The sequence below is a fragment of the Oryctolagus cuniculus genome, chromosome 16, assembly GCF_051225735.1.
Source record: "Oryctolagus cuniculus isolate XC-2025 breed Fujian yellow rabbit chromosome 16, ASM5122573v1, whole genome shotgun sequence".
NCBI lineage: Eukaryota > Metazoa > Chordata > Mammalia > Lagomorpha > Leporidae > Oryctolagus > Oryctolagus cuniculus.
This window is the reverse complement of record NC_142882.1, coordinates 59,531,103-59,553,539: the sequence shown is the minus strand read 5'-3', so window position 1 is coordinate 59,553,539 and position 22,437 is coordinate 59,531,103. Positions and strand designations below refer to the sequence as shown.

At 42.3% G+C, this 22,437-nt stretch overlaps 1 protein-coding gene across 12 annotated transcripts in view; it reads left to right on the top strand.

The window, feature by feature from the left end:
• The window catches only part of PDE1C (phosphodiesterase 1C), a 653,560-nt gene that overhangs the window by 455,820 nt on the left and 175,303 nt on the right, over nucleotides 1-22,437 (top strand). The window lies entirely within an intron of this gene.

The window sequence follows — 22,437 nt, the reverse complement described above, 5'->3', positions numbered from 1 at the left end:
AGAGTGAGTTCTCTGTGCTGGTTCACTCCCCAAATGCCTGTAACAAGTGGATTGGACTAGGTCAAAGCCAGGAGCTAGGAACTCAGTCTAGGTCTCCCACATGAGTGTCAGGGACCAGACTGCTTGAGTCATTATATGCTGCTACCCAGGATATATGTTAGTAAGGAGCCATGGGATGTGCTGACCCCTGTGTTGGCTTTCTTATCTGCAAACTTTGTACTGACCCAGTGTATATGTAGGCTGGTTTATTTTGGTGTTATATTTTTCATCACATTGGCTCTCTAGAAGTATTTTTTAAGCCCTTAGCATAGATAAAGTCATGTTAAATGATTTAGTATTTACTATCTCTGTAGGTTCTGGTAGATTTTCATACACGAACTTCTGATTTCCCAACTGATTTGTAAACTCCTTCAAATTAAGGTCAGAGGTTAGAAAATTCTTCTATGACCCTCAATGACCCAATTTAACCTCAGACTGAGTCAAGAAGGAGGTGTTGCTTGATGTTTACTGCATTTCATGCACCCATTTCTGATGTCCTCCTGTAAAGACACCAATTCCAATTAACTCATAGTTACCGCTTCCTCCTCTGCCTCCATACTTTTAATCTTTAGTAGCAAAATGTTTTGATCATCTTTGCCAGTAAAACAAATTTTCAGAATTATAGGAAACCTAGAGAAAATACATAAGCAATAATATAAGAGGAAGAAAAATATGCTGTCATGATTGCATTAAGATACAGTTCGAAGAAAAACTCAACTAGATATGGACAGAATTTATATAAGAACATTGTATTTCTATGTTGAGAGGTATAAAGAGGTCTGAATAAATTGGGAAATATATGTTTCTTAATGGAAAGACTTAAGATTTTTAAAAAAAAATTTTTTTTGACAGGCAGAGTGGACAGTGAGAGAGACAGAGACAGAGAGAAAGGTCTTCTTTTACTGTTGGTTCACCCTCCAATGGCCACTGCGACCAGCATGCTGCGGCCGGCGCACTGCGCTGATCCGAAGTCAGGAGCCAGGTGCTTCTCCTGGTCTCCCATGTGGGTACAGGGCCCAAGGACTTGGGCCATCCTCCACTGCACTCCCGGGCCATAGCTGAGAGCTGGACTGGAAGAGGGGCAACTGGGACAGAATCCGGCGCCCTGACCGGGACTAGAACCTGGTGTACCGGCGCCGCAGGCAGAGGATTAGCCTATTGAGCCGTGGTGCCGGTGAAGACTTCAAATTTTAAGATAGATAATTTCGTTGTTAAATAAATGAATTAGCAAATAAAATACGTAAGCAAATATTTGCTGAGTAATATAACAGTGACTCAGCATAGCATTTGATGTCAAACATACATAAAATGGATTTCATACTTTTTTTACAAATTTTGCTGTGAGGATTGAAGATAATACCTGTAAAATGCTTAATATGATATCTAGCATATGATTATAAAATATAGGCATTTTGTTTTCATTAGTACTCTTTTTTTATACCTGAAGGTTAATAATACTTATCTCCATGGTGAGCATTTGGCTTTTTTCATAATTATATTTCCTAAAGCATTGCTTTTGTAGTGAGAAGTTAACAAAAATGCTTTAATTAAAAGGAAAAATGATGAACTCAAAGGTACCATAATCAAGATATTTCTTAAAGGTGTCAAATTTGTTAACTTGGCTGTGGACCCTGGTCATAAGCCAAGTAGACCTGTCTTTCCAGAAGCCGGTTTAATAGGTTCCAATACCATCTGTGCTTTGGTTCTGAAAGCCCCTGACCTGCGTGTGTAGATGTGCAGGTCTTGACTGGAGGACCTGTGAGGGATCTCAGAGGTCACATCGGATGTGTGGGAGTGGAAGCAGTGGGCTCAGACAATCTCAGGGGAACATACAAGGGTACTTCAAAGAACAGTCTTGAAAAGTAGATTTAAAGGGTATTTTGTTGAAAATCTTTTTTTAAAAATCCATGTGTAGATTTTTTAGTATGCATTTTTCATGAACTTTTTGAAGACCCCTTGTGTCAAGCATACTGGTTTGGTTATCTCTTGTGTCTGTTTAATTTCTGTCATCCATCTTCCCTTGTAGGCTCACTAAAGATAAACATCTCCATCTCTTCACCTCTCTCCTGGTGGAGAATTCTCTGGATTTTCTGACCGGAGAGTTTTAAGGCTAGACAATTTTTTTTTTGCCTTCTCTCTCCCTCCTCTGACCTCTTCCTCTCCAGTCCATCCACCTTCTTGGCCCCTGAGGGACAATTGGTAGAGAAGAAGCAAGTTCAAAGTGGCCCATGAGACTGGCTGTTGCTAACTTGTTTTCTGTCTCGACAGCCTGGCATATGTTGGATGGAAAACTTCAGTTTTCAACTGTTGCAAAGGACTCCTTATGCTAGGTAGCCTCCCTGGGGTTGGCATGTACCAGGAGAGGTAACTTGGCTTTCTTAGATGTTTATACTTGGGTGCTGCCGAGGGAACATTCCAAGAGATTTTAGGAGCAACACTGAAGAATATGAACTTGTCTCCTTTTGTGGGAACTTGTTTGCTTTCAGCAAGAGGCCTGAGAGGTCAGTGGGAACCTAGCGCTTTATTTTGTGCTATTTTGAACACGAGGTGCTGGAAGTTTCTTTAACATTGGGGGCCAGAGTTTGATTTTAATTATGCAACTCTGGGCATTATAGGCAGATAGTATACTATCTTTTTTCTTTTAAGTTTTCTCCAGATTTCACAGAGATTGTTAGCTGTGAATTTTGTGGCTTGAAATTTGAACTCTTGGGCTTAAGGACTATCTCAGGAATCTGGTTATTTGTGTTTGCAGATAACCACTTTCTTCTGTTTACATATTCACTAACTTCCTGTATCGATGGGGCATAAAAATTATTTCAGCGGATTTTTTTTAATTAATAATTTATCTGAAAGGCAAAGAGACAGAGAGAGGACATGCTCCTATTTACAGATTCATTTCCTAAATGTCTCCAATGAAGCCAGGAGCTGGAAACTCAATCCAACTTCCTCCTGGTGGCAGGAACTTGAGTCATCACCCCTGCCTCCCAGGGTTTGCACGGGCAGGAAGTTGGAGTCAGGAGTCAGAGTCAGGTCTTGAACTCAGGCACTCTGATGTGGGATGCGGGTGTCTTAACCACAAGACCAAATGTCTGCTCCTGGATACTTTTATTGGTGTTGGTTCTTACCTGAGTTTCAGTGAAGTGACATGTGTGTTTATATGTTTATGAATGCATATTCATCTACATATATGTTTAGACATGTATGGGGGAAGAAGAGTACAGCTAGATCCCTGAGATCCTGGTGTGATCTAAAATACAGATTAGCAACTGAACTAATTTCGCTAATGACCCATCTCGCTACATTGTACCGTTTGGCCACAGTATTCTCTGTGAAGTGGGATTATGTGCTGTTTTCCTCAGAACAGAGTGGGAATGAGTGGGAGTATATACCCCCACACTGAGACAACATATAAAATAAATATGAACAATGTGTTTAGACTCACTCTAGCCTCTTACAGTAATTTCAGTCCTTGATATATTTTTCAGATATATTCAGAGTAACTTTACCCTGCATATATTCCAAACTCAATTATGTGTAAGTATGTATGTGTATACATGCATGTATACTGCATATAATGTAAATGCATATTAAATAGCATACATACTTTTTTATACAGCTGAGATAATAGTAATCTGGTAGCAGGGAAGAGTTTGGATGCATTTTATTTTCTACTGGAAGACTTCTTTTTTCAACATAGGTTGACTGTGCAAACTCTGCTGTGTTAAGTAATCGTTATTTCTATAGACAAAGCAATGCATGCCTATGAAAAAGAATGTGGCACTTTATTGTTTCTAAGAGGGAGGCAGACTGGAAATATTAACTGGTTAGACAAGATTGAGAAAGGAGATGCTGAAATTGAGTGTGCAGATCTTGTTGCGGGAAATACAGTAGGAGCCACTTAGAAGAGGAGAAAGACATTCTGACAGTCAGTGATTGTTTATAGCCCTTGTCTCTACTGCTGAGGAACAGTGCTTTTTCCTTCCTACTATTTGTAGAGCTCTTTACTTAGTGTAGGGTTAATCTTGTGGGTATAAAACAAATTGAAAGTAGATCATTGTAAAACTTAAGAGAGGAAGGAGGAGAAAGGGTGGGGACATGGGCGGGAGGGTAGGTTGGAAGTATCACATTCCTAAATCTGTATGTATGAAATACATGAAATTTGTATACCTCAATAAAAAAAATAAAAAATAAGAAAGAGGAGAAATGATGTAACTGACAAGGATCCTGGATGGAAGAAGAGACAGTACTTCAGCATTTTGACAGATATACTTGATAAATTTTTAGAAAAAATACAGTTTTCCATATTTTGCTTTTGAAGTTTTTATTTATTTGAGAGGCAAAGAGACAAAGACAGACACAGTGAGGTCCCATTAGAATTTTTTAAATGTTGCATATAAATTATGAAACTAGCAATATATTTCTTAATGGAATAGGTGCAAGTGTGGTTATGATACCTTGGTTAAGCTAGACTTTGTCTTGTCATTTTGCTTTTTGCTCCTGAGGTTTTCATATTCGGGCAAGGAGCTGTAGGAAGGAGAACTGGAAAGAAGTGTTGTCTGCAAGAAGCAGCCTTGTTCTGGGAAAAACTAAACATAGGAGTCAAGGGTCTAGAAATTGACTCCTTACAATTGTCTGTTCAACATGTACTTCAGAATATCCTCAATGCAGCTTGAAGGCATGAGGGGACATATTTAACCCAATCCAGAGATTTCTCTAGAAATTCCATGTAAAATCACCTAATATGCCCAGGTTATTCCAAGGTTGTAACCATGTACCTGTTAACAGGGTGTGTCTAGGTGCACTATGATAGAGTAAGTCATATTGCTGATTTCCTTAAACTACAGCAGGACCATCAAACCAGAGCATTCACTGAATGGCAACTGCACTTATTTGCCAGGTGTTGTGGTGGGCAGTTTTCAGGCAGACTCGATGTATGCAGATTGGGAGTTATAAGATAGATTAATCAAAGCTGAATGTTCAGATGGCAAAAGGCAACTTTTCAAAAGAATGAGTCAGAGTTTCCATAAAAATGAATATATTCAACTTTAAATTGCTCAATTTACAAAAGAAAAATTTACCCACAGTTCCTAAAGAATATTTTGATCATTAATGACAGATGTACCTGTGAGCCTGAAGCAAGTGTTTACAAAAGCTAAAGCATGTCCAAATGTGATTGCAATTTTTAGTAAAGGTTATTATGCCATGTTGGTTGAGGGCTCATTAGGGTAGATTGATGAAACCTGAGTGAGGAAACTGCAGTTAAGCCTTTTCTGTCTGTGTCACTTGGCTTGTCTGTAGCATGAATGCAAGGTAATTGGCCCTGCAGATGTTTGGGTAAAAGTACACTTTTTTTGTGAAATACTAACTTTTAAACCAGAAGAGGCTTTGCATTGAGTCACCATGGGGTGATTTAAGGTTTAGACCACTCACTGGCACATCTGGCCTTCACATATGTCAGTCTGGAGTCCTGTGCTTGGAAACACTACTTCTGATAAAATTCAGTTGGTTTTCAGAGTCATTTGGCCTTGGGATGACATCTTGTTAAACAATATAAAGTGTATCAGATCCTGGTTACTGCTCAGTGGCTTGCTGGAGTCGATGTTTTCTACCAGTGATAGCACCGTTCCCAGAAGCTCAGTCACTCCCAGTTGTCCCTGCCCTGCATCTTGACTGTGAGAAACTAAGTGCCACAGTGGAGGTGGTGGTTTGTTCTGTCCCATGAAGGGGCTGGGTTATCCAAAGGCTACTGGGGGTCTTATCAGAAGCTATTTTTAAGGACCAGCTAGAGAGATTCCATTGACTAACAGAATTGGAGGGTGCCAGGGCTTATCTTTGTGTGTGAGAGCCACAAGCCGCCTAATGCTGACATTAGGAAGAACCAATGGAAAACTGATGTTTTATCCTCATGCTCGAAGTGCCGAATCCCAGGTGGTCAGATGTGTTTTGAGTTTTGAGATTGTGCTTTGCTTCTGGGTTGTGTACACCGTGGCTCTCCAGGGGTTACCACCATGCTTCTCTATGCTTTAAGTTTCACACCTGAACTGATAACACTTGCTTTTCACACTGCATAGGACTTTACACATAGAAATGAAATGTTGTAAATGAATGAGGTTTGAGAACAATAATTAAAACATTAAATAAGCCTATTTATATGAGTCAGGCTTCTAGGAAAGAAAAATACTCCTGTCCCTGCTATTGATAATTGACAAGACAATTCTGCCGACCCAAGGGGCTCTTCCTCCAGACTCCTGTAAGAGCTGCAGTTTGTTGCACTCTCTTGAACCTTAAACCCACACGACACCTGTTCTTTAACTTTTTATATGGATCTATCTAGAAATGTAAGGGCCTCAATTTTGGAGATGCTACTCATTATTCTTGATATTTGCTATAGTACCCTGCGTATTTTCCCATAAAGTAGGTATTCCAAGGATAGCATACCATTGGATTGATAGTAAATCTGTAGGGCTGGGGCAAGTGTCTGGCTTAGTGGTTAAGATCCCGACTGGGGCACTCACATCCCATCGGGCTGCCCTTGGGTCAGTCCCTGGTTCTAGCTCCTGACTCCAGCCTCCTGCTATTACAGATGCTGGGAGCAGTGATGGCTCCGGTGGTTGAGCTCCTGCCACCCTCATGGGAGACTTGGGATTATTAAGTTCCTGGTTCCAGGTTTTGACCCTCCTGCCACTGCAGGAATTTGGGGAATAGACCAGCAGATGAGGATACTGTCTCTCAACTAAATAAGTTGTAAAAAGCTCTGGGCCACTATTAGAAGCAGAGAGTTAACATTAACTTTCAAGCCATTTAAAATAAGAGATTAAAGTTGTTGCATAATTTACTGAAGGTTTACTGATTTTATCTTTGGCTGTTCTACCTGAATCTCCTTGGACCTACGAGAGTACAGGTTTGCAGCTGTGATGATTCAACCAGTAACCCATAACTGGGCCGCCATAACTTAGCCTAATGGTTTCCACCATTTATATCCCATTTCTAGAGCTGAAATAATTCATGCTTCCTTCTGAAGGCAAAGGCAATCTTGGGAAAGGGGAGAGAAGCTTCAGATTCTTTCCTCTCAAAGTAAATGCAAAATGATTTGTGTCACTGTGTAACTTGGTCTGGGCAGATCCTCAGCAAAATTATTGAAATGACAAGGGGCCCAAATTAGAAACTGGCAAGTGTCTGGCCACTCAGCAGCTCCATACAGGAGCACCTTCCCCAGGAAGACTGCTGGCTGGGTGTCTTCTATGACCTTGGACTAAGTTTTCATTTCGAGCCATTTACCCCACAGAAAATATCTATTCATCGTCCCAGGAATTTTGACACAGGAGTTCCACACGATGAGAAATGCATTTTGACACATCTCTAGAATCTCCTGGATGATGCCATCAAAAGGGCTCTTAACAAGTCTCTGTTTTCAACTGTTTCATGACCTCTCAATGCAAATGTAACCATAAAAAATAAAAGCATAAGGTGATAATTCCTGTTCCGAACATTTGTAACAAAAGGCAGACAAAGGAAAAACAACCAACAGCAAAATAGAGAGAGTAGAAGTAAAGAAATGGGGTATCGGATATCTTGATATGTAGTACTTTGATGGGAGTGTTTTTAAACGGTGATGATTTGAAACTTTGCCATTTGAAGTTAAACAACACTACTGCTTCACCAAATATGACTTCCACTTTCCTCCGTTGCCATAATAAGTAGCAAAACTCATGAATGTGAGGTCTGTAAGGCTAAAGAAGGCCCCATATCTATAACCAAGTGGCTGATGTGCTACCAAGGCTCGTGCTCCCCTTCCATCATGTAGAACGGGATGTGGGTGCTCAGCCAGGGGCTGCCTTTCCCAGCCCTTGCACCCAGGTGGGGCCATGGATCTAATTCCTGAGTGGATGTGACCTGTGTGACTCCCAGATCAAGGACCTTAAGAAGAAATTGCCTGGCTGTCTTCTCACCCATTCCCTGGCTCAGGAATTTCAGAGGCTGTGGCAGAAGGTGGTGCTACAAAGTAGAATGAGCCTGGGTGCCAGATCACCAGCTGGGAGGCCACCCACTGAGCAGGAACAGGAGAGCAAGTAGTAACCGTCAGTCATTCGAAGTCACTGAGTGTCTGGTGTTTGTCACTGCCACTAGCATTACCCTAACTAACTCAGTTTGCCTTTCCCTCACCTAGTATATAGCTTTTAATCTTGATGTGTGTCTTAGCAATCTGTTTCTCTGTTGTGAACAATCTGATTCCTGATCTATTCTGGCTTGTATGTACTGTGAAGACTGCCAAGCATCTGTCCCTCTGGCTTACTGAAGTCATTACCTATGTACCTGTGGCAGCTTCACTTAGCATACCCAAGTACTGCTGGTTGGTGGCTGTGGTTAGAACAGAGCTATAGTTTAGTCTATAGATGTTGGTTTTGGGTAACTGTGGACCCCAGGGTCTCTTAACTCTTAGCAAGCCTCAGTTTCATCATTTGTGAAAACACAAAAACACATTTTATCTCTGCTTGGATACTTCATTTCCTATTTTCAAAATGTGAAGAGATAACTTTTCCTTCACTCATAGACACTTTGCACCTGTCACTCTTCACACTTGGGGTCACTGTTCCAACAGACTTGGCAGTACTTCTGGGGTTTAGGAAACTTATTTTACCCAACAGAGATCTGATGTAGGGTGGTTTATCTTGACAATCCTCCCTAAACCCTGAATAGGTAATTTGTGTACACCTTGATGTGACTACTGATTTGTCATGTGTGATATATCAAAATTCATCTCTCCAGTGTCATTTCATTAAATTGTTCCCACTGAAACACAGCACCCTGGTACACCCAAAGTCAATTCCTTCCCTCTTTCTGACAGATAACGAAACAAAACTGAAAATTTACCCTCATTGGTAAGGCTACTCAGCCTCAAGTTTAAAAACAAAGGTAAAAATCTAAAAACATCTGCTAAATATGAGCTCATCTAATGAAAATGCTAAAATGCTTGAAGAGGGGCTGGTGCTCTACTATAGTAGGTTAAGGCCTCCACCTGCAGCAGCGGGATCCCATATCTACACCAGTTTGAGTCCAGCCGCTCCACTTCCCATCCAGCTCCCTGCTAATGGCCTGGGAAAGCAGTGGAAGATGGCCCAAGTGCTTGGGTTCCTGCACCTATGTGGGAGACCTGGAAGAAGTTTCTGACTCCTGGCTTCAGATCAGCCCATCTCTGGCTGTTTCAGCCTTTTAGAAAATGAACCAGCAGATGGAAGACCTCTCTCTGTCTCTCCCTTTCTATGTCTGTAACTCTGCCTCTCAAATAAACAAATCTAAAAAAACAAAAAAAGTTTAATGGATTTGTAAGATTGGTTCCATTCTGAGTGAACAAAGGGTAGACTTTCTCTCCGTCTCTCTCTCTGTCTGTAACTCTACCTGTCAAATAAAAAAAGATTGGTCCCATTTACAATAGTTAGAAAAAATTTTAAATACCTTGAAATAAATTTAATAAATGAGGTAAAAGATTTCTATGATGAAAATTACAAGATATTAAAAAAAGAAATAGAAGACACACAACAAAATGGAAAAACTTTCCATGTTTGTGGATTGGAAGAATTAATATCATAAAAATGTTCATACTACCAAAAGCAGCTTACAAGGGCTGGTGCTGTGGTGTAGTGGGTAAAGCTGCTGCCTGTGGTGCTAGCATCCCATATGGGTGCTCATTCGAGTCCCGGCTGCTCCTCTTCTGATCCAGCTCTCTGCTATGGCCTGGGAAAGCAGCACTCATGTGGGAGACCTGGAAGAAGCTCCTGGCTCCTGGCTTCGGATCAGTGCAGCTCCAGCTGTGTGGTCAATTGGGGAGTGAATCTGCAGATGGAAGATGGATCTTTCTCTCTCCTCTCCTCTCCTCTCCTCTCCTCTCCTCTCCTCTCCTCTCCTCTCCTCTCCTCTCCTTCTCTCTCTGTGTAACTCTGACTTTCAAATAAATGAATAAATTTTTTTTCAAAAAAAAGCAACTTAGATTCAATGTGATCCCAATCAAAATACCAATGACATTCTTCTCAGATATAGAAAAACAAAGATGCTAAAATTCATATGGAGAGACCCCAAATAGCTAAAACAGTCTTAACAAAAACAAATCCAGAGAACTCATAATACCAGATTTCAAGATATAGTACCAGGCAGTTATAATCAAAACAGACTAGTACTGGCACAAAAATAGACATGTAAACCAGTGGAACAGGATAGAAATTTCAGAAATAAGCCGCACATCTACAACAAATTCATCACTGACAAAGGAGCTAAAATTAATTCCTGGGGAAAGAGCAGTCTATTCAACTAGCAGTGTTGGGAAAATTGGATCTCCATGTGCAGAAGTATGAACAGGACCCATACTTTACACCTTATACAAAAATCAACTCAAAATGGATCAAGGATCTAAATCTCTGACCTGATACCATCAAATTAGTAGAGGATAAAATTGGGGAAACTCTGCAAGACATTGGCAAAGACATCTTGGAAAAGACCCTAAAAGCACAGGCAGTCGGAGCCGTAATAGACAAATGGGATTACATCGAGCTAAGAAGCTTCTGCATTGCAAAGGAAGCACTCAGTAAAGTGAAGAGGCAACTGACAGAATGGGAGAAAATATTTGCAAAATATGCAACTGATAAGGGATTAATAAAGAGGTAAACAACAACAAAGCAAACAATCCAGTTAAGAAATGGGCAAATGACTTGAACAGGCATTTTTCAAAGAATGAAATTCAAATGGCCAACAGACACATAATAAAATGCTCAGGATCACTAGCCATCAGGGAAATGCAAATCAAAACCACAATGAGGTTTTACCTCACCCCAATTAGAATGGCTTTCATACCAGAAATCAACAAACAATAAATCCTGCTGAGGATGTGGGGGAAAAACTACCCTTATCCACTGTTGATGGGAATGTAAACTAGTGCAGACAGTGTGGAAGATGGTAGGGAGATATCTCAGAAAGCTGAAAATAGCTCTATCATGTGACCCAAAAATCCCACTCCTGAGAATTTACCCAAGGGAAATTAAATCAGCATATGAAAAAGTTATCTGTACCCCCACGTTTATTGAAGCTCAATTCAAAATAGCTAAGATACAGAATCAACCCAGATGTCCATTAACTGATGACTGGTTAAAGAAATTGTAATATATATATATAGTATGGAATACTACTCAGCCATAAAAATGAATGAAGTCTTGTCTTCAACAAAACAGATGCAACTGGAAGTCATTCTACTTAGTGAAATAAGCCAGTCCCCAAAAAAGAAATACCATATGTTTTTCCTGAACCATGGTAACTAATAGAGTACAAAAAATATAATGCATATGAGTGAAATTGACATTTTGAGATTCGATGATTGTTTATAGCCATTGCCTCTATTGTTGAGGAAGTGTGTTTTCTTATTTTTTTACTTTGTTGAACTCTTTACTTAGCGTAGGGTTAATCTTATGAGTATAAAGTGCACTGAAGGCCGGCGCCGCGGCTCACTAGGCTAATCCTCTGCCTTGTGGCGCCGGTACACCAGGTTCTAGTCCCGGTCAGGGTGCCGGATTCTGTCCCAGTTGCCCCTCTTCCAGGCCAGTTCTCTGCTGTGGCCAGGGAGTGCAGTGGAGGATGGCCCAAGTCCTTGGGCCCTGCACCCATGGGAGACCAGGATAAGTACCTGGCTCCTGCCATTGGATCAGTGTGGTGCGCCGGCCGCAGCGCACTGGCTGCAGTGGCCATTGGAGGGTGAACCAACGGCAAAGGAAGACCTTTCTCTCTGTCTCTCTCTCTCACTGTCCACTCTGCCTGTCAAAAAAAAAAATAATAAAGTGCACTGAAAGTAGATCATCATAAAAATTAAAGGAAAGAATAAGAAAGGAAAGAGGAGGGAGGGTAGGACATAGGTGACAGGGATGCTAGGGTGGGAAGTATCACTGTGCTCCTAAATCTGTATATGTGAAATACAAGAAATTGGTTCACCTTTGTCGCTCCCCCTCTTCGTGGAGGAACGACACAGGACCCTGCGCTGTTCTTTCGTCTGCTCGGCCCTCCCCAGGTTTGCTGCTGGTTCTTCCCGGGTTGGCTACTATCCCTTCCACCTCCGTGGAAGGGCAGTTCCCCCTGGCCACATTCCCCACTTCCGCAGGGGAGCGGCACACCGCCGGCCGGCTCTCTCGGGGGGCTGCACAGGTGTTCCTTCAGCTAGATGTTCCCCTTAGATGTTCCTCGTGCATGCCGTCTCTCTCCTCCTTTATAGTCCTCCTCTGCCAATCCCAACTCGGCTGCCCACACGCCGAGTACGCTGCTCTCCAATCAGGAGCAAGTCCTACAGTTTATTGGTTGAACTGGAGGCAGCTGGGTAGAAGCTGTTTTCTTCTCTCCCAGCGCCATATTGTGGGAGAGCAGATGCATAGAATAAGTCTTAATTCCAGTAACTTAGTCTAGTCCGGATTGCGCCCCACAGATCCCCCTTTCTTTTTATTTTTTGGCGTTGATATGCGCCTGTCTTCGGTGTCCCGCGGCACACACTCTGCTCTACTTGCTAGAGTTGCCACAGGTTCTTACAAGTCCTATCAATCAGGCAAACCGAATCCGGGTCCTCTCTTCGCCATGTTGTGAGGAGGTTTTTAGGCGCTGATGCGTGCCTGTGTTCGGTGACCTGCGGCTCACACTCTGGTCGAGCCGCCTGCTGGTGCTTACCGCCTTAATCAGGCAGACCGAATCCAAGCCTCCTAATTGCTGTATTGTGGGGAGGCCTTACTGATGTTAATTCGTGCCTGTCTTCGGTGACCTGCGGCGCATAAGCTGCTAGCCGCCTGCAGGTACTCATCGCCTCACTTAATCAGGCAGACCGAATCCAAGCTCTCACATTGCAGTGTTGTGGGGAGGCCTTATTGATGTTAATTCGTGCCTGTCTTCGGTGACCTGCGGCGCATAAGCTGCTAGCCGCCCGCAGGTGCTCACCGCCTCCCTAATCAGGCAGACCGAATCCAAGCCTTCTAATTGCAGTATTGTGGGGAGGCCTTTCTATTTCTCTATTTCTCTATCTCCGGGCATTCCTATTTCTCCCATTTTACTTCTGTCTGCCAACATTCCTATTTCTCTCATTTTACTTCTAAACTTCTGTTTCTCTTATCCCTGCGGCTTCCCGGCGGCGCCCGCCCCGAGGCTGCTTCTCGGCACCTCGCCCCGCGGCAGCTTCACGGCTCTGCGCGGCTTCCCGGCACCTCGCCCCGCCGGCGGGTTCCCGGCTCTGCGCGCACGCTCCGCGGTCTCCACGCACTTCGCGCCCGCACCACGGCCTCGCGCCAGCCCCGCGTTCCCTATCTATTCACGCCCCGTGCTCTCTCTGCACGCGGCAGCTTCCGCGAATGTTTCTGCCACCACTGGCATTCAGTCCAAGTTCCCCGGACTAACCTGGCGAATCCTGGCGGCCCACGTCTCTGCCTCTGGTTCCAGATCTTCGCCTCTTGCTCCCCGGGGTGACTTGAAGAATTCCAAGGTGGCTTATGTCTCCGCCTCGGCCTGCACTCGCGGCTTCATCCTCCCTAACATTTTTCTCTACCCGGTATGTTTCCTTAAGTTTTCTTCCAACAATATTCCTCCCTCATTTCTCCTGGCCTCTCCCCACAGTCCGTATCCAAGTCTAAGTTTCTTACAGGTTTCACTTTCACTTTCAACCTGCAGTCCGTATCTGAGTCTAAGTTTCTTCTTGCTTTCACTTTAAATCCTAACTTCTTTCCCACAGTCCATATCCGAGTCTCTGCCTAGGCTTTCAATAGCTTCTTCCGGCACCTTTCTCGTCCGGCTTTCCCCTAGGCTCTTCGCTAGTCTCTCTCTCCGGTATTTTCCTGCTTCTTCCCGTTTCTTCCCTCCTAAGTTTCTTATCCGTCCTAGGTTTCCTATCCGAGTCACGGCACCATTATGTCGCTCCCCCTCTTCGTGGAGGAGCAACACAGGACCCTGCGCTGTTCTTTCGTCTGCTCGGCCCTCCCCAGGTTTGCTGCTGGTTCTTCCCGGGTTGGCTACTATCCCTTCCACCTCCGTGGAAGGGCAGTTCCCCCTGGCCATATTCCCCACTTCCGCAGGGGAGCGGCACACCGCCGGCCGGCTCTCTCGGGGGGCTGCACAGGTGTTCCTTCAGCTAGATGTTCCCCTTAGATGTTCCTCGTGCATGCCGTCTCTCTCCTCCTTTATAGTCCTCCTCTGCCAATCCCAACTCGGCTGCCCACACGCCGAGTACGCTGCTCTCCAATCAGGAGCAAGTCCTACAGTTTATTGGTTGAACTGGAGGCAGCTGGGTAGAAGCTGTTTTCTTCTCTCCCAGCGCCATATTGTGGGAGAGCAGATGCATAGAATAAGTCTTAATTCCAGTAACTTAGTCTAGTCCGAATTGCTCCCCACAACCTTAAAAATTTTTTTAAATTTTTCTGAAATTATCAACACAGAAAATAAAAACAAAAAAACCAATGCATTTAACCATAAAAAAATGGTTTGGCCCTTGGGAGGCATTTCCCAGAGAGGAGGTTCAAAGATACTGATTTCCCTCTGTCCAAAGCCTAGTGGGGTGGTATGAAGTTTATTGTGTCTTCAGATCAAAAATACAATACTTCCAGTAAGTAACTGCAGCTTGTGGCCTGGACATTTGGGCTAAAGCAGGAGCTGGTGGCTGAACTACCACACACACTGAAGATCTGAAGTCTACTCTTCTTAGTCTATTCATGGATAATTTCTGGGTCTGATGATCCTTATTCAAAAGAAATGCTAGTGGCTATTCGTGGAGGCTACCAGGTGTTAAGGACTGAAGGGAAAAATGTGGATAAAATTGTTCTGTGGAAGCCCCAACACCTGCTGTTACTGTGGAAATCAGTAACTAAGGTTCAATGGGATCATAGGCTGGGAACCTAATCCAGAACAGCTGATGTCTTTATAAGAAGACAAAGAGCCGCCAGGGAAGTGCACACCCTGGGGAAGACCCCGTGAGGGCGGTAGTAGGTGGCTGTCTTGAGGCCAAGGACTGAGGCATCCAGAGAAACCCACCTGACAGCATGTTGATCTCGAGTGACCAGGCTTCTGAGCTACGAGAAAGTAAATTCCCATTGTTTAAGGCACTCGTTCTACAGCAGTTTGTTTCGGCATCCCTAGCAGACTAATAACATGCAGTCAAGTCCTGCTGTGCTTCATGAAAATACTGAAAACTCTAGCCTTCTTAATACTATTTCAAGTTTTCAATTTTGTTAGTTTTAATTAATGTTGTGGAATTTACACTAAATTATGTTATCTGGGTAATGTCCACTGTGGGTTGATCTTGTGGAATTTCAGATACCTTGTCTATTCTAATAGGACAATAATGTTTGGGATGATTCACTTAATGGGTGGATTCAAGGCTCTTTCTGTAACTCTTTCCTTCAAATATGCATTTCCTGACAGACAGAAAGGGAACAGGGTGAAAAGAAGAATGCACGTAGGTGCTTGCACACTTGGCCTGTATGTTCTGAAACATACAGAACGATTCTGTTGGGGAGGTCCCTCATCTGATGTGTTTGACAGCTGTGGCGATAACTGTTTTGGTTCTGTTCTACTCTGCATATGTAAGCTGGGTTATGGAAATGTGTTTCAATTTCTAGATACTGTGATGGTCTATGAGAATTCATTGCACAGGATTTATGGTGAATCCTTGATAAGACCTCTACTTTCATGCCATCCTCTCTTGAGCCCTTTGGGCGTGAAACCTGCATCTTCCTTATCTTTGCAGGGAATGCGGATTCAGCACAGTGCCAGCCCCATAGAAGTGTAATAAATATTCGAATGAGATTTTAATTTTTAACTTGTAGAGGGATAGCTTGAAGACTACTTTAATATTTTTAATAAAGCAAGAGACGTTGTCAAAAAGCATATATGTGCTCAGGCCTGTGCACTTTGTTAAGTAAGAAAAGAAAGCTGCACATTTTTTTTCTTGTAGGAGCTCAAAGTTATACTCTTAGACATCTGAGCATCTGTGGCAGGTCTTTGAAGAAGCAGGGAAGTCAGTTAATCAGGAAGAAGGAAACCTGCTAAGAAAGTGAACTAGCAGCCAGCTGCGTTTGGGGTGATCCTTCTGCCTGGGTGTGCAGTTGATTGGGCAGGCTGTCTCAGGGAAGGTGGTTCTCCACTGAACTAGATGCTCTGGATTCTCTGCAAGTCAAATTCAGAGATAAGAATTTTTAATTTGGGGTCAAAATTTTTAAGATTTCATTTACTTGAGAGGTAGAGTAACAGAGAGAGGGAGAGACAGAGAGAAAGGTCTTCCATCTGCTGGCTCACTTCCCAAATGCCTGCAATGGCCAGAGCTGGGCAGATCAGGAGCCAGGAGCTTCTCCTAGGTCTCCCACCCAGGTGCAGGGGACCAAGCACTTGGGCCATCTTCTACTGCTTTCCCACTCCATAAGCAGAGAACTGGATGGGAAGGGGAACAGCCAGGACTTGAATGATGCTGGTAGGATGCCGGTGCCACAGGTGGAGGCTTATTCCATGCCATGGCACCGGCCCCTGGGGTGACAGTTTTTATAAAATATTGGAAAATTTTCAATCCAGAAGACAGCGAACCCAATTCAACTTATTTATGTATATTAATGGCTTCATTTCTTCTATTCTGATTTGTAATTTAAACCATTAATGAATTTCATTAAATAAACACCATTCCATACAAAGACTAATTTTGTATTCATCTGCATTTTATAATTATGCTGAAAACCCTGAAAAAATCATAATAAACTGTTTAAGATATTTCCAAGAGTATTGTGTCAACACAGAAGAATTAAAGATATGAAAAAATTGAAAAAGCCAGCTTCCAAGAATGTCATTGGTCTAACAGATGGATAACTTTTTATGGATGATACTAGCTATGTCTGGTAGGAACAGTCATTTTTAAGGTATGTGATTGCCAGTATAGAGGTTATATGAGACTTAACTATGCTTCTGACATCTTTGCAACTGTAATAGTCATATCATCTACAGAAGACAGAACCATGGGGCAGGTGTTGTAGCCTAGTGGGTTAAACCACTGCTTGGAATGAATGCATCCCATATCAGTATGCCAGTTTGAGTACCCGCTACTCTGCTTCTGACCCAACTTCTTACTAATATGTTCTTGAAAGCACTTAGGTCCTCCCCACCCACATGGGAGATTCAGATGAAGTTCTTGGCTCCCAGATTCAGCCTGAGCCAGCCTTGGCTGTTGTGGGCATTTGGGGAGTTAATTATTGGATAGAAGACTCTCTCTCTCCCTCTCCCTTTCCACCTGCCTTTCAAGTCAGTGAAAACAATATGTAAATAGGCATTTTTTAAAAAGAGAAAAAAAGGTACATACCAGTTCTAAGAGATATTTCAATTTCAGAAATATTTGAAGGTGAAAACATATCTGGGAAAGGAGGAGAAATGGCAAAGAAATGTTTTTTGGCCCAGACTACATAGAACAGTTGAGTAGAGTGGCTCCTTTTGGAAGACCCCAGGCTTTATCATTTGTGGAGCTGTTCTGTGTACTCCATGTAGGTTTTCTCCTGTCCATAATAATGTCCTGCTGGATACAGCTTGTCTGCCTTGCCCACCCCTCGGAGCCTCCAATTTCCAATACACATGGGAGAAGCAAACCAGTTTGTCACACAAATTTTAGGAGTCCCTGTAAATGAAGGGCATTCTAGCAAGCTGCACAGATTTTCTGCATTGTCTTTGGAAGCTTTCTGTTAGTAGTGCCCTGCTTCGGAGCTTGTCACGGCCCTTGGTCACCAGGCTTGTGATTACTGTTGGACTCCGATCCATATCGCTAAACAAATACCTAGGATCTAAATGATTGGAAAAAGAGCACTATATTTTAAGACAATGGAAAAAAATGTAAGAAAAACAAAAATACTTCCTCCCATCCAAATTTTCCCTCCTCACTGCTGCCAAAAAGCATAAATGATGGGCAAGGTGGGAATGTAAAGGCAGGGACAAGTAAGGAAAGTTGTGTGCGAGAAGCAGCTCTAGAGACGTGGTGTCCAGCACGTGGGAGTATTAGATCTCTTCTCTTGTTTTGTGTTTAACATCACAAGAAGAGTGTTGATTTCCAACTTTCATGGAGTTAGTGGATGCAAAGGAGTGAATCATTTCCCAAGGATATTAATAAAATAAGATTCAGCTGTCACTTGAAGTAATTAAAAAAAAGGCAAGATGGTATTTTCTTCAGCCAGAATCTAAACTTGTACTAAAGGGAAGCTGAACTAAACTGATGTGGGCTTATTATTTACAGCTCCCTTTCCTGGTTGCCAGTCAGCCAAGATAGCCATGTTTACCAAGTAAGACAGTTCCTATTAGTCAAGCCCAATGTACACATAAGTGTATTGATAAGGATAGTGTTCTCACTTGACTCACTGAAACTGACATCTCTAGAGAGATTGGAATGCATTTTATCATGTGTATTTGAGAAGATGTCAAGTTGTTATATGGTGAGCTGGACTGTTAAAAAATCTTGGTGAATGGGGGAAGGTTGATGTGCACTGGGTTGTAGCTAGACAGGAGTAAGACATCCTGGGGCTAACCACAGACTGTGTTAGTGCATTGTCTGTTTCTCTACTAAAAAGCCTAGAAGGTAAGTTTTAGATGCTTTCATTATAAAAAAAATTAATGCTTGTAGGGATAAATATATTTACCTGATTGGATATTATACAGTGTGTACCCATAAACATGCCCAATTTTTATATGCCTGTTAAAATAAAAACTCATAGGGAGAAGTTGTGGTTGAGGAACTAGCAGTATTTCAAGCGCTGGACATTGGGAACAGTAAGAACCTTCTGGCTGATATTCTAAGTGTTGAGCTTAGTCTTTCATATGATGTGATTCTAAAATAAAGGTACTTCTCTTATCATCTGCTCTCATTTTGCCACCATTATCTCTAGATCTTACATTTTCTCCAGTAATATAGCTAGAGTGGACTTTCTTTGATAAGCTTTCAAGTATCTAGACTTGATCCTATTAAACACATATATTGAACTGATGCACTGTATTCTGTCTCCTCCACTACGTTTTAAGCTCCCTGAGTAATCTTGATCTTTTTCTCCTACAGTGATTTGGTTCTAGATGATCAGTCAATGTCTTGAGTGAGTGTTGAAAAAAAAAGCTTCTTCAGGACAAGTCTGTGGCAATATTGGCCGGTGGTTACCATCCCTACATGAATATCATCGATGGCACTCAGTAAGGTTAATTCTTGGAGCTCTTTCCTTGTCAGTGGTGAGGGCTGGAGGCTTTTTGTATGGTGATTAATGTACTGTGAAGGCCTGGCTGATCTTGAAGGCAAACCAGCCATGCCTTTGGGAGTGGAGAAGACCCAACCTAACATCCTCAAAGGCCTTCCAGTTTAATTCTTTAATAGAAGTAAATCATGACTCATTCAAATATAACCTGAGCACACCTGAGCACATGTTGTAATGATTAATGATTTTATGTGTCAACTTCAAGAAGATATTTTAAAGATGCAATTGACATTTAAATTTGTAGACTTTGAACAAATGCAGGTTACCCTAGGAACTACATGTTAGAGAAGAATAACTTCCCCAGAGGAAGAGGGAATTCTGTGAGCAGACTGCCTTTGGCCATGAGCTGCAACATCAAGTCTTTCCAGATCTGGCCTACTGGCCAACCCTGCAGATTTTTGGCTCTGCCAGCCTCCATGGCTGTGTGAGCCAATTCCTTAAAATAAACCTTATTCCTATCTCCTGTCTCTTTCTCTCTTTCTAGAGGACATCAAAAAGTTTGTGTGAAAAGGGTATTTACAAGATAAATTTATTTTGGTCTATTAAATTTTGAAATCCATATGTAGTTTTTCATAATACATATTTTCCATGAACTTTCTGAACATCCCTCATACACACACATACCCTGTTGGTTTGGTTTCTTTGGAAAACTAATACATCTGTCACATATTTTATATAATGCACTCATTAATGGAATTGTTAAGATATTATAGCTAGTTACAAGGGTAACTCAAAGTCCCAACATTTTGACAAACCAAGAATGTTTTAAGAAAAATTACGTGAAAGTTTATAATCTGGGCCTTGGAAAATGATAGCATCAGTCATCCTGTGAGAGTGAGTGTGAATCTGAATATGTGTTGTTGAAACAAATTTAGTGGCTGCATAAAACTGTTTATTAATTCTCCTTGACACTATTCCCAAGTCTTTCCAAACATTGCTGACATGCCCCTAGGGTTCTCTCACTTGAAAAAATTTAAAACTTTTGCATTCCAGAACTTGGTTCTTCCACATTTAGGCAACCAAATGTATTTGGCAATACTAATACTTGGTATAATATTTATAGAACTGAAGGATGTACCTCAAATGATATGAGGTTTGATGATTATGATTTTTTTGTTAGAGCATTTTTTCTGTCAATGATTAATAAGATTGCAGATTTCTAACCACAGTAACGCAAGAGTTGTCTTTGTTTTAAAATATCAAATGAGATATTTAAAAACTATAAATAATGAAATAATAAACTAGTCCAATGTTATGAACATAATTGACAAAGAGCCAGATAAAAGCCTATAGTTAATCATTTTTCAAAAACAGTTTATTATAGCTGTTAAGGCAGCAAATGACCACTGTGTGCATTGCCTATAGTTGCTGTAACAAGTTACCACAAACTTAGTGGCATACACAATGTAAATGTCTTCTCTTTCCATTGTTTTTGTAAGGAAAATGGCTGTGCTCATCTGGTTTCCCTGTTTTGAGTCTCACAAGATAAAAATTGAGGGTTTGTGCCTTTTTGGGGATGGGTTAAGGGTGGGGGGAAGAATCTGCTTCCAGGCTTATTCCCATTGCCGGCAGGTTTCAGCTCCATGAGGCTGTAGGACTGAATTCCCTTTTCTCGCCAGCCATTGGCCAGGGGTGGTTCTCGGCTTTCAGAGGCTGCCTACATCCCTTAGCTTGTCGTCTGCTTTCTCTGTCTTCAAAGCCAGCAGTGACAGTTTGCATCTCATGCTCTGAGACTCTCCTGCCTATTTTTCTGGCTTAACTGTAGCAGGGAAAGGCTCACTTGGTTAGAGTGGGTTAGCCTTGAGAATACAGGATCGTCTCCTCATTTTATGGTTCATAATCTTAATCATATTTACACATTCTATTTTGGTGTGCATTTGTAGGTACTAGGGTTGGCATGTAGACAAAGGATTGTTATTCTGCCTTACACAACTACCTATGACTTTTTGAAGAATTAATTTTAACTCAGTTTAATTCAAGAATCTTGTACATGGGACTCACATGCTCTGAGAAAGCATGAAGATGTTATAGTGTGTGTGCAACATGGATTTCAATGTGGGTTGGAGGGAGAGGAAAAGATAGTACTTCATCATCCACTGGTCTACTTCCCAAATTCCTCGAACAGCTAGGACTGGGCCAGACTGAAGCTGAGAGCCAGGAACTCAATCCAGGTCTCCCACATGAGTGACAGGGACACAAATACTTGTATCATCAACACTGACTCCCTAGGTTTGCATTATCAGGAAGCTGCAGGCAACAGATAGAGCTGGAATTCAAGCACAAGCACTCCAGTGTGGGGTGTAGGTATCCTAACCAATTCTTAAAAGCTAGGCTAGACACCCACCCTGTATGGATGATTTTTAATGGCATCAGTTTCCAGATATTCAGTTTCAACACAAGCCATTCCTAGTTTTGGCAACCTAAGAACGAACTGGAATTTCTAGTTGCCCTTCTCTCACTGCATAAATGGACAATCTTGTTCCTCTCTTATCCACATCTCTGTTTCTTGGCTTCAGGATCCAGAAACTTGTTGGGCATCCCACAAAGGGGTAGCCTTCTAATGGTAAATCCAGCCCTGTGGGACTTCTTATATTTCTATGTGTAATTAATAGTTTTTTCAAGGATGAAGTATGAGTGGTTTGGAAGCGCTAAATTCAGCTAAAGGACACTTCATCTTTCATACTCTTATCACTGTCAAAACATGTATCCCCATTTAGGGACAGTCATAGGCAAGCAGGGCAAAGGAACCAGCAGGAAGTGTGGGGTGCTAAGAATGCTTCCCCCACATATTTAGATGTCAGTTATCCTCACTACTGATCTCTAGGATGTATCCTTCTCTAAGGACATTATCTTTGAATAGCTCAAACAGTGTAGTCTAGTGACTGTTAAAAGTAAGTGGAGGGCTGATGCTGTGGCATAGCGGGTAAAGCCGCCTTCTGCAGTGCCGCCATCCCATATGGGCGCCGGTTCTAGTCCCGGCTGCTCCACTTCTGATCCAGCTCTCTGCTATGGCCTGGAAAAGCAGTAGAAGATGGCCCAAGTCCTTGGGCCCCTGCACCCATATGAGAGACCCGAAAGAAGCTTCTGGCTCCTGGTTTCAGACCAGCACATCTCCGGCCATTGTGGCCGTTTGGGGAGTGAACGA